The 11,326-nt window shown below is 54.7% G+C and overlaps 2 non-coding genes across 2 annotated transcripts; one reads left to right on the top strand and one right to left on the bottom strand.

Annotated features, from left to right (window-relative positions):
- Nucleotides 1-153: 153 nt before the first annotated feature.
- Nucleotides 154-269, bottom strand: LOC117870237. The gene has a single exon (XR_004643939.1). It is a non-coding gene; the product is annotated as a U5 spliceosomal RNA (small nuclear RNA).
- Nucleotides 270-1,640: 1,371 nt separating this feature from the next.
- Nucleotides 1,641-1,801, top strand: LOC117870236. Its single transcript, XR_004643938.1, has one exon. It is a non-coding gene; the product is annotated as a U1 spliceosomal RNA (small nuclear RNA).
- The last annotated feature ends 9,525 nt before the right edge of the window (nucleotides 1,802-11,326 follow it).

The raw sequence follows: 11,326 nt of genomic DNA, 5'->3' as shown, positions 1-11,326 counted from the left end.
AACACCTCACTAACACATTGAGCTCTAAATATATAGTAAACAGTATTTTTCAAAGCTCTGTTCTTCTTTTAACAATGTAAGCTTTAGCCATCAAGAGAAGTTCAAGTAGCAAAGTCCAACCACAATTCTGCTTTTTTCACAACAATAGGTAACAGCCTCACTGAAGTGAAGCCTCAGAAAACTGGGTAGAAACTCATAAATGTTCCTCTCCATAGAACTCTTTAGTAAAAGGCAAAAGATTTATACAATCTGAAGAGAAACCAGAGTATGCAGGGTATGCTGTAGAGGTGCTGCCGGGGCAAAATGCAAGCTTCTCTCTTTCCCCAGCAGAAGTTGGTCCACAATACAAGCTATTACCTTGTCTCTCTGATATTCTGGATTCCTGGGACTGGACCCCTCTACAACTATAGGGCCAGGGCCGACTCCAGGCACCAGCGAAGGAAGCAGGTGCTTGGGGCGGCCAATGGAAAGGGGCGGCACGTCCGGATCTTCGGCAGCGAGTCCCTCAGTCCCTCTCTTCCTCTTTGAGCTGACGCCAAAGTGCCGCCGAAGAGGAAGAGAGGGAGCGAAGGATCCATGCCGTCAAATTGCCACAGAAGAATAAAGTGGCGCGATTGAGCAGCCGCCGAAGTGCCAACGATCAGCTTTATCTTTTTTTTTTTCGCTTCACCACTTGGGGCAGCAAAAAAGCTTGAGCCGGCCCTGTATAGAGCATGCAAGAAACTGCAGTGTTATTGAAATCAGGTTACAGCTTTGTTGGGCCCCTCCTTTTCTGAGATGGGCTGCAACACGTGATGCAGCCTCCCGCCCGCCGGGGAGAGAGGGCCCAGCAGAGGCCTCAATGGGGACCGGGCGGCACTTCGGCAAGGGCACCTGGTGGGGCTGGCTGCGGAGCTCTTAGCGCTGAAGAGCCGGGGCTTCCCAGGGGAGAGGCCTGCCCGAAGGGGCGGAGCTGTGTGAACATGTGTGTGAGCAGAGCATTGTGGGAGCTGGAGCAGGCTGCCGGGCAGGGCCCGAAATTGGCATCCGCAGCTTGGTGTGTAGAAGGGTGGGGCCCCGGGGCCATGTCGGGGCACCTCGCGGCAGTGGGGGCTGGTGGTCGGGGGGGGGCGGGCCCCACCATGGGTTGAGAGTGTGGGGCGAGCGAGGGCGGGCGGCGGTTGGGCACAAGGAGCTCATACTTACTTGGCATGGACAGGTCCGGCTCTAACTTTTTTGCCGCCCTAGGCAAAAAAGAAGAGTGCCGCCCCGCCGTAACACCCCTCCCCCCCCAGCGCTGCGCCACCAACCCCCCACCCCGAGTGCGCACCAAGCCGCTCAAACCCCCAACATCCCCCGAATGCCGGCCCGCTCAAACCCCCGCCCCCCCCGAGCACCGCGCCGCCCAACCCCCCGCCCCCCCGAGTGCCGCGCCAGGCCGCGCAAACCCCCGCTCCCCCCCAGCGCCGGACCGGGCCGCCAAAGCACCGCCCCCGCCCCAGCACCGCACTGCCGAAACAATTACAAAAAAAACCCAAAACCCTCAAGCACCGCCCAGCCGAAAAAAAAGAACACCGCCAGCGCCCCCCGCCACCCCAACATTGGCCGTCCCTTCTAAGGTGCCACCCAAGCACATGCTTGGTTGGCTGGTGCCTGAAGCCAGCCCTGGGCATGGAAGATACTATTGTCACGAAGGTGGTTTTCCCAGGGTGAGGCTCATTCATTGCACTGCGGGTGTGCTGACCCCTGCAATTTCCCCAAATGTGGGAAACTCAACTGCATAATTTGTGATAGTGGGGGACTGCATTTGTGTTTTCCCCTGGCACTCAGTGAAAGAAAGAAAGGAAAACTTCAGTGAGTGCTGTTTATAAAGTGCTCTATGTTTTACCCACTCCCTTATTCTGCAGGTTGCTCTAGAAAGGCTTGCCCCCCCCCCCCCGTGCCCTGTCTTAGCTCAAGGGGAGCTGCCTCTTTCCTTGCTTGCCGCTTTTTGTCCATCTCTCCTTCTTGGGCTTGAGGACGGCCTGTCAAAAACACCTGTCTCACCTGGTCCCCTCGTCCAACATGCAGGCTCGCCCCCTGGGGCCGCTGTGGCTTTTGCTGTCTGTTCTTTCTCTTGGTGGCAATCCTGTCTGTACTACGGAGACTAGGCTGACACAACCCCATCGTGGTTACCTCCCTGAATGCTCTTAGCTACGCTGCAGGGTAGGTTGGCGTAGCTGTGTCACCCAGGAATGGGTTTCCCTATTACACACCCCTGAAGGACGGAGTTATTTTGACTTAACTGTTCAGCATGCACCAACCTTCAGGCCTGGTCTGCCCGGGGAACATAAGTCGGCACAGCTTCATCAGTCCAGGCCGCTAATGGAAGAATTCTTCCGTCGACCTAGCTCCCGCCTTTTGGGAAGGTGGATGGCCTACACCAACAAAAAAAAAACCCTCTCCAGGACCCTTCTCCAGGAACAGTGCCCTTCCGTTTGGGGAGACTATGCTGGTTAAAAAAAGAGAAATAGTTTCACTGCCTTTCTCTGTAATAAGGTTGGTTTTGTATTGCTTCCCTTGTGTCTCCTTATAGCAGTTGTGTTCTGAAATCTTTAGGATTTTACTTCATTTATGATGAAATCTTGCTGTAACTTTATTCTAATTTTACATGAGTAAGTAGACATGAGCTTTTTTGTGTGTTATTGAAGGATTGTTTAAAAAGCTGAGATTCCACTTTCTCCTGCCTTTCAGTTAAATTTCCTCTAAAAGCCAACGTAAAACCTCCACTTCCCTCATAACTATCTCAAATATAAAGTCCTCAAGCATACATAAGATACTGACAGTTTCACTCAATACCAATCCAGTACCTTGCTCTTTCCGGTCTAATCACTGCACACACATGCTATACCCTCCCTACCCTGAGCTAAATCCCGACTATTGCGCTCAGTACAGGAAAACGAGAATTGAGAGGTAAATTGTGCAGGAGTGTAAGGATGCTGGTTCAGGATGATCTTTTTTCCCACCTCGTCCGTGACGACGATGTCTGGGCGCAGCGGGCTGTCGGTGCCGGGGACGGTGCGGTTGACAGTGATCTCTCCCAGACGCGGGTTGATGGCCTTCACTAGACGATCCTGGACGGCGTTGTGGCGTAGCTGCCAGGCTCTGGAGTGGGGCTTGCAGCAGCATAGGACGTGGGGCAGGGTTTCGTTGACGTACCCGCACTTCCTGCAGCGTTTGTCCCGGTTCCCGTGGCGGATGGCACCGTTGAGCGGGACGCAATTCAGCCGGGCGCGGTGAATGAATCGCCAGTCGGCGAACCGGGTGAAGCTGCCTGTGGGGAGGAAGTGGTTGCTAGAGTCCCACTTGCTGGTTACTTCGAAGACTTTACCCTGGTCCGGCTTTTTCTTCAGAGCGTCCACGTAGAGCGCGTGGACGGCGGCCTTCAGGGATCTCTCCAGCACGCCTCTGGCTCCGGGGGTGACGATGATGTTGTCCTCCGTTCCGATCCGCGGTATCAGGACTCCCAGCTCCTGCCGTTCCTCATTCCATTCCCAGCGGCAGCCCAGGCGCTTTCCCAGCCGGCGCATGGCATTGCGGGCGCGGGTCCACAGTGAGGTGAATTCGCCCCTGACCCAGGCGAAGTCGCCATCCAGGGAGCCGCTCAAGAAGGTGGCCACATCTCGGTCGGAGGGAGGTCTGCCGATTCGTTTCTCGGTGGCGGCGTGTAGGGCGGTCATTGCAACGTTCTTCACTTTGGCGTCCGGGCACGTCAGGAGGCGGAAGGCGTGCGTGAGGACCGAGATGTCACAGAGGTCTCCCATACAGGGGACGCCAGCACCACCGTGCCTGTGCTTGATGTATACGAGTTCGTTGCTGGCTCTCCAGGGCAGGGACAGCCAGTTTTTGACCAGCTTCCGGATGGCGTTGTCCGCCTTGTTGAGGGGCATCTTTGCCACGGCGGATCCCCTCAGGACGAAGGCGATGCGGGGGATCAGGAGGGCATTGATCTTCTGCCACGGCGCCAGCAGGGATGTGTTGATTTTGGCGGCATCCTGCAGGATCTCCCTGATGGTGTCCTCGGGGGTCTGCCGGACGCGGAAGCCTGTCGGCGTGCCGAGGTGCTGGTACGCCTGCCCCTCCGCCAGGGGAACTACGGACTCGCCCTGGATGAGGAAGTCCGTCATCAGTACCGAGTCCCTCTTGCTCCCGTCAACATGGAGGGACGCACACTTCTTGGCATTGAAGCGGAGTCCCGCCCAGTCCGCGGCTCTCCCGATGGTGTCGAGCATGCCCTGGAGCCTCTCGGGGTCGTCCGCGATCAGGACCAGGTCATCCGCGTAGGCCAAGACGCTCACCCTCTCGCCGTGCAGGTCGAAGCCGTCGGCGCCGTCGGAGATCGCCTGCAGGAGCGGCTCCATGGCGAGGTTGAAGACGATGGGGCTGAGGGGGCAACCCTGCTTCACGCCGCTGTAGATTGGTATCACTGCGGTCTCCCCTTCTACCGAGCGGATGGTGGTGCTGCAGCCCTCATATAGCTCTCGGATCAGGTGGAGAAAGGTCTCTGGCATCCCAAACTCCTGTAGGGTGTCGAAGATGTGATGGTGGGGGATGGACCTGAAGGCGTTGGCCAGGTCGAGCCACGCTATCGAGCACTGCTTCCGCGTTCTCCTGGTCGCCTGGATGACGGTCTGGAGCAGGAAGTTGTGCTTGTAGCACCCCTCCGACGGCATGAAGCCCTTCTGGGCGGGGCTGATGGCTCCCCCGGTCGTCGCCCATTCCGTGATCCTGGCTGCCAGGCAGCTGGCGTACAGTTTGTACATGGTGGAGCAGAGGGAGATGGGTCTCCAGTTGCTGGGGTCATTCCGCTCGCCCTTCTTGTGAATCAAGACGGTCATGGCCTTCTTCCAGGAGGTGGGGGATCGGCCGAATCGCTTGCACAAGTTAAAGATGTTGGAGAGCAGGAGGCAGCCGGGGTCCCGCTTCTTGAGGAGGCTGTAGGGGATGCTGTCTTTTCCGGGTGCAGTGTTCTTGGTTCTGGAGAGCCTGGCCGTCACCTCTTTAGGGGTGAAGTCGGCCTCCAGACCATCCGCATCGGGAATGCGGGGCAGGGGGCGGAGGCACTCCGGGCGCTGCGCGTCGTTCCTGGGCACGCCGCCGAACACTCTGAGGAAGTAGTTGTAGAGGCGCTCGGGCGGGATCGTGCAGTACGACGGGGGCCCGTCAAGGATCTCTCTTACGGCCTTGAGGCGGTTCGTACGGTACAGCTTCTGGATCCTTGACGCCGCTGCCGGGTCGAAACGGCGGCCGGTGTTCCTCCTTCCAGCTCCCCTGGGGTTGTTGTCACGGAGTGGGGTGGGCTGTCCGGGGGCAGGCCGGGTGGTCTCCTGGTTCAGTGTCCTCCTGAAGGCAATCTCTGCGGACAGCTCGCGGGTGAGCCTGTCGACGAGCGAGTCGAATTCCGCGAAGGAAGCTGCCACTTGGAGCTCCTCGATCCAGGCGGCCTGCCAAGGCGTGGCTGGCCTAGTCTTTGGCCGCTGGTCCTCGGGCTCCTCAGTCGGCGTGGGCAGCGAGTTTGTCGTGTGGTCGATGGGTTGTCTCACTTGTGGGTCGGGGGACTCCTCGGTTGGGTCCCGGGGCGTAGTCACTGGTGGGGTAGGATCGCCACTGGTTGTTGGCGAAATCTGGACCGGGTCAAGGGGGGCGGGGGTGATGCCAGGTCTTCCGTGTGCGGCTGCTGTCTGAGGGGTTGTCGCGGAAGCGTGCGACCTTCTGGCAGCAGGGATCGGCCTGGTGGCCTCTGGGGACATGCCAGTCCGCCGGACGATGGGGGTCTGGTGCTGCGGCCCGGTTGTGGCGTTGACTCCTCTGGCAGCAGTAGTTTGCGGAGCGAGCTGGGGGGTGGACCCCGTTCCCTCGGCAGGCGGGGTTCGCGGTGCAGGTTGAGGAGTCGCGTTTGCTCTTCCTGCGGTTGGCGCCCGTAGGGTGGCCTGTAGGCCGGCGTCGGTTCCGCGGGGGACAGGATTTCGGGCGGCCACGCGTGGTGGGGCGCTGACCCTTCTTGGGATGGGGTTGCGCTGGTTGGGCGTCGGGAGGGCACTGAGACGCCTCAGCTCAGAGAGCTTACGGGCTACCTGGGTGGATGTGAAAGGTGTCCAGCTGGCAGGGGCTCGGTTGACGTTGCCCGCTGTGGGAGGTGCCGTCTCGACGGTGGAGCTCTGGTCCAGTGGCTGGGGGGTTGGAGTGGGTTTTAAGGTGGCGGTTGGCAGGGGTGCCCCGTTTCCTCGCGGCGCAAGAGCAGCGGGCCGGGGCACAGGAGGGCGAGAGGCCGGAACCAGAGTTGTCACTGAACGGGCTCTCTTGCAGCTGGCCTGGTGTGCCTTGCATCTCTTCTGAGATTCGAAGGGCAGGTTGCAGAGGGCGCAGCTGAAGGTGGTGGATTTGCCATGGCACCTCTTCAAGTGCCTGGTGACTCCTCCGAGGAGTTGGAAACGTCGGGGCGGCAAGCAGATGGGGCAGGTGAGCGCACCAGCAGCAAGGGGGTATGTGAGGTAGATGGTGTCTTCGTCAGCCCCCTGCGGAGCGGGGTTCTCAGTGGTAGTAGAGGTTTCTCCAGTAAGGGTGTCCTGCTGGGGGTCGGGCGGGGACTGCTGGGGACCAGGGGGTGTGACTGGTGCCCGCCGGGAGACAGGGGAGCCGTCTCGCGATGGCTGGAGCTGCTGGGGAGCAGGGGGCATGTCCGGGAACCGCAGGAGAACCGGGGAGGCATCTCGTGGTGGCTGGGGCGTATGGCAGAGTTCCCTTGACAGCCGAGGGACATGGGGGGGAGTGTTCAGAAGTTGCGGCTGCTGTGGGGCGGTGCGGGGGTCTCTCGTTGGCTGGAGCAGCAGGAGTGTGGAGGAGGTCCCCAGCGGTTGGGGCGGTAGGGGAGTGGTTGGGGGGTCCCCCGGTGGCTGGAGCAGCTGGTGGACAGCGGGGGAGTCACTCGGCAGCTGGAGTGCCAGGTGATGGGGGGGCAGGTCTCCCAGGTTCCGCGGCAGTTGTTGTACTTAAAGTACTGCACAGGATCTTTTCAGGGGGAATAAGACAAAACGCCACATTTATTAGTAATACATGTATTCACTAACACTGTATTATATGCATATAATATATTACACTTACACACACACACACACACACAAACACACTCTGTCTTGTTGTTACCAATTAGTTGCTCCCCTTAACTTCACTGGCCAGGTGAGTTAGATGGGGGAGGGGGTGGAGCCGGGCTTCTGCCAATCCGGATCGATGCTCCCATGTTGACAAGACGAGACCCGGGGTCCTCTGCAAGACACCTCACTTTTATAGAAGCTTTCCTCTTATGCAAATCTATACCAGATTTAAACTTTGTGTCTGTGTCCATTGGTCCTTTGTGCTGCTTTCTTTTGAGTGTTGTCCCAATGCTGCAAAGAGGGTGTTTCCAAAAGAAGGTGCTTGCTTCTAACCCCCGAGGCCGTGGGTATGTCTGCTTGTCTTTAATGAGCCCACTTGACACGTTTTATTGTCCTTGGGTCTGGCTCCCAGCCCCTCTCCAACAGTTGAGGCTGTCTGAAGGTGCTGCCTTCCATGCCTTGCTCATCCACACCTCATTTATTCAACAGGGCAATTGATTAAGAGTGGGGGGGGGGGAGAGCTCTTGTTCTACTGCTAGCAAAAAGAAATTTTTCTTCTATCTTATTCTATCCTTAGGGGCTATAATATTATACCAAGGGCAATGCAAAGTTTCTAAATGAGGCTTTGATACAAAGTCCCATGAAAACAGAGGTCACACGTGGGTAGACCCACCACCAGGTTATATGAAGAGACACAGTGTAAAGTCATATGAAAATTATCAGAGATTTATCTACATTGTCCCCCTTTTGACCTCTCAAGAACAATTCTTGAGTGGTCACCATATAAATCTTTTGTATTTGTTGCAAACAAACCAAACAATTATAACCAGGTGAATATAACTAAAACCATTACAATTGACTAAACACCAGATATAACATAAACACAAATGCAAACAATTATAATTATAATAATTGGAAATACAACAAAACCATTACCATTACAATAATTGGGTACATTGACAAACAAAATGAGGCCCAAGTTTGATGCTGCAATAGCCATCAAACAATAAAAGTCACTGAGGTCAGGACCTTCTTAAGCACACACAACAAATAAGATTTTGTAGGAGTACCACAGTTGTTATGCAAGGTTAAGCTGATTTGGACTTAAACTAACATTCAGTTGCTAAAATGTTGTAGAATTCCCTATTTTTAACAGTTGTTCTCAGAGGTTTCTGGGGACCTGAAAGATGGGGCCATACAATTATGGGCCAAGGTCTTACAGGTTATGGGGGCCCAAGAACTACCCTTCAGGGCTTGGGGAAATAGAACCAGAGTGCATAGAGGAAAGTGTGGAATTAACAATACAAGCAAATGTAACTAACAATACAAATGTATTAATAACAAAAATTAACAACAAAATGACTATTAGAGAACCTAACAAAAAATAAACCTGATGCACTGGGGACCAAAGTGTTTTGGACACAAGTGGTGATTGATAAATTGGAGGGACATGGGAGAAGTAGAGAGAGGAAAAGACATTTGCCCTGTCTAGTGTAGTATCCCCTCTTTTTCTAGACCCAGTGCTAGCACAGGACACCACTAGAGACAGACACAGAACATGCAACACACAACACTGAACACAGACTTTGTCATGACACTATAACCATGGTATTTTATAACTCTTCAGCTGGTACCAGCTCTCCTGATGTTCTGGTTCAGAGCCTGAAAGATAGAAGCTTGGAAACAAATTAGCACAGTGCTCCCACCATGGCAGAACCTGCTTAGTCTCTGCCACAGTGTGTTTGGTACTTGGGGCTGCAAAAATGCTAATTAAGTGGTGCATTTTTTGTGAGTGTAAATCCTTCCTTTTTCTCAGTAAAAGGGCGTTAACACTCCATCTAGAAAAAAAAAATTCTGTTTTAAAATCTCCAGCCATTTTGCCATGGCCTGGAGATCTGAGGCAGAAGCAGGCACTGTTGTTAACTGTTTTAATGGCATTTTGGCCCTGGGAGGAGGAATTTACCCAAATATCCCAAATATCCCCCTTTCCAATTTTCAGAGGGGTCCCAAAGGTCTGCCCCCTTCTGGGGTCTTACATGTTTTTTCTCCTGATGTTACTGCTGCTGTAAGATTTGAGAGTGCTGTATTAACTCTCTGTACCCAACCTGTTTTCCAGTTTCTCTATCTGTTGCTTGCCTGGGCCCGATCCTGCTTTTTCCAATAAACAGTTTCTTTCCATGGGCACAAGCCTTGTTTCACTACCAATTTAGCAAGGAAGGTGGGCTTTTCAACTAGCCCCCACCCTTCCTGGTTCCGTTTCTTAAACATTTTTTTTTAATTGTGAAATTACCACAATATTACTTACAAAAAAACAAAAACAAAACAAACAAACATAAAGCACACTACACTGCCCAAACTCCTATATCCTTCAGAGTTTGGTTTAACAGAACAAGATCTGCATCTTATGTTTTTAACCCACTCTGGGCCAGAGGGAGAGACGCTAAGCTTCCCTCTGTATTACTCGGTCTGCTACCACCGAGGGTTCATACACCAATTATACAAATCCTTCCCGGATCAGAGTGAGAAACACTAAGTTCTCCTCTTTATCTCAGTCTTGCTACGGCTGAGGGTGTATGTACCTCTATAACACAATTTAAACCTAAACTCCTATATCCTTCAGAGTTTGGTTAATTAACTGAAAGTTTACACTCTTTTTTCTATAGTGCCAGGCTTTTTAAAGCTGGTGGTGTGCACACCAGTTTTATAATAACTGTGGATTCTATGCTTGCTCCCCCTTTCGCATTCTCCACCAAAATGTTGTACTTAAAGTACTGCACAGGATCTTTTCAGGGGGAATAAGACAAAACGCCACATTTATTAGTAATACATGTATTCACTAACACTGTATTAAATGCATATAATATATTACACTTACACACACACCCACACACACACACACACACAAACACACTCCGTCTTGTTGTTACCAATTAGTTGCTCCCCTTAACTTCACTGGCCAGGTGAGTTAGATGGGGGAGGGGATGGAGCCGGGCTTCTGCTGATCCGGATCGATGCTCCCATGTTGACAAGACGAGACCCGGGATCCTCTGCAAGACACCTCACTTTTATAGAAGCTTTCCTCTTATGCAAATCTATACCAGATTTAAACTTTGTGTCTGTGTCCATTGGTCCTTTGTGCTGCTTTCTTTTGAGTGTTGTCCCAATGCTGCAAAGAGGGTGTTTCCAAAAGAAGGTACTTGCTTCTAACCCCCGAGGCCGTGGGTATGTCTGCTTGTCTTTAATGAGCCCACTTGACACGTTTTATTGTCCTTGGGTCTGGCTCCCAGCCCCTCTCCAACAGTTGAGGCTGTCTGGAGGTGCTCCCTTCGATGCCTTGCTCATCCACACCTTATTTATTCAACAGGGCAATTGATTAAGAGTGGGGGGGGAGAGCTCTTGTTCTACTGCTAGCAAAAAGAAATTTTTCTTCTATCTTATTCTATCCTTAGGGGCTATAATATTATACCAAGGGCAATGCAAAGTTTCTAAATGAGGCTTTGATACAAAGTCCCATGAAAACAGAGGTCACACGTGGGTAGACCCACCACAAGGTTATATGAAGAGGCACAATGTAAAGTCATATGAAAATTATCAGAGATTTATCTACACAGTCGGCGGGAAGCAGGTCGGGGTCCTGTCTGCTGGGTCGCATCAGTGGGCTCCTCGGGCACTGTGAGCGGTGGCGGCTGGAGCGCAGGGTGGGAGGCCCCCTGTAGCTCAGGCGGTGGCGGCTGGGGCAGGTGGTGGGGATCCCCTGGCTGCATAGGCGGCAGCTGCGCGGGGCAGGAGACCCCCGGGGGCTCAGACAGCGGCGGCCGGGGCGGGTGGTGGGGATCCTCTGGCTGCATAGGCGGCAGCAGCGCGGAGCAGGAGATCCCCGGTGGCCAAAGCAGCGGTGACTGGGCCACGTGGTGGGGCTCCCCGTGTTGCCCGAGGAGTTGCAGCTGGGGAGCGGAGCAGGAGTCCCCTGGTGGTCGGACCAGTGGCGGCTGCGGCGTGCCGCGGGGCTCCCCGGGCTGCCCAGGCAGTGGCAGCCGGAGAGCGGGACAGGAGCCCCCGGGCGGCGGCGACGGAGGCGCGCCGCAGGGCTCCCCGGGCTGCTTGGGCAGCGGCAGCCGGGGAGCGGGGCAGGAGTCCCCCAGCGGCGGCGGAGGCGTGCCGCGAGGCTCCCCGGGCTGCTCGGGCAGCGGCAGCCGGGGAGCGGGGCAGGAGTCCCC

Source organism: Trachemys scripta, unplaced genomic scaffold (assembly GCF_013100865.1).
Source record: "Trachemys scripta elegans isolate TJP31775 unplaced genomic scaffold, CAS_Tse_1.0 scaffold_105, whole genome shotgun sequence".
NCBI lineage: Eukaryota > Metazoa > Chordata > Testudines > Emydidae > Trachemys > Trachemys scripta.
Note: the sequence above shows the minus strand (reverse complement) of the source record. Positions and strands in the feature narration are given on the sequence as shown.